Source organism: Anolis carolinensis, unplaced genomic scaffold, assembly GCF_035594765.1.
Source record: "Anolis carolinensis isolate JA03-04 unplaced genomic scaffold, rAnoCar3.1.pri scaffold_21, whole genome shotgun sequence".
In the NCBI taxonomy this organism is placed as follows: Eukaryota; Metazoa; Chordata; class Lepidosauria; order Squamata; family Dactyloidae; genus Anolis; species Anolis carolinensis.
Window position 1 is genome coordinate 116,308 of NW_026943831.1, and position 1,193 is coordinate 117,500.

Below are 1,193 nucleotides of genomic sequence, written 5' to 3' on the forward strand. Positions count from 1 at the left end.
AAAATGTATTTATTTATTTACTGCATTAATTTATTACATTTGTATTACACCCTTCTCACTCCAAAGGGGACTCAGAGTGGCTTACAAATTATATGTACATACAATATATTATATTATTAGCATAGCACAATATTAGCATTATATATTACTATATTGAACTATACCACTATACTGTAATATTATTAGTAATATAGAATATATAATTAATGTTATTATATGGTATTATTATTAGTGTTATATTGTATTACATTATAATATTATTATCAATATTATATGTATATACAATATATTATATTATAAAACTGAGGGCGGGGGCCAGGTACATGACCTCGGAGGGCCGCATCCGGCCCCCGGGCCTTAGTTTGGGGACCCCTGATTTAAGTAAATCAGATCTAATTTGCCAAATAGTCACTGTTGAATGTTTTTACGTTGAATGTTTTTATATTGTGGAATGATATTTTAAATTGTAAGTCGCTCGGAGCACTCTGGTGGAGAGAGACTAATTAAGTGAAGTGAAGTGAAGAAGTGAAGTGAAAAGAGGGTCAATGCTTGCCTTTCTCCGGCCCACTAGCATCTCCTTTGCTCAACAAGATTTCCCTTGAAATGAAAGCAAGCGGCTGAGAGAGTGTGCCAGCAAGCCCCTTCCCTCCCCCAGGATGTGCTCCCTCTGATTCTGCAGGTCTGGACGCATTTAGATGGACGAGAAGAGTCCTGACTAACTTTGACCCATCTTGGTTTCCAGCTCCTGTCCTTTGCCAAGGTCTCTGCTGATACACCGAAACACACAGTCCTCGGTTTGGGAGGAAACTGGAGCCAAACAGGCATTGCATAGTTCTGACTGCTTGCTGGGACTGCTAGCATTTTTCCATCCTTACTTATTTAATTTATTTATTTACAGTATCTATATTCCGCCCTTCTTTCTCACCCCGAAGGGGACTCAGGGCGGATCACATTGTACACATATAAGGCAAACATTCAATGCCATATAAACATAGAACAGAGACAGACGCAGAGGCAATTTAAACCTTCTCCAGCTTCCAGCTTCCTGAGGGTATGCTTGAGTCCGGCCACAGAGGGAGCAGCTGCTTCATCATCCACTGTGATGGCCACTTCCTCATTCCAACGGCGACTGGATGATTTTTTATGGTGTCGTAAATTAGCCTCCCCACATATAAGTGGTACCTAAATTTCCT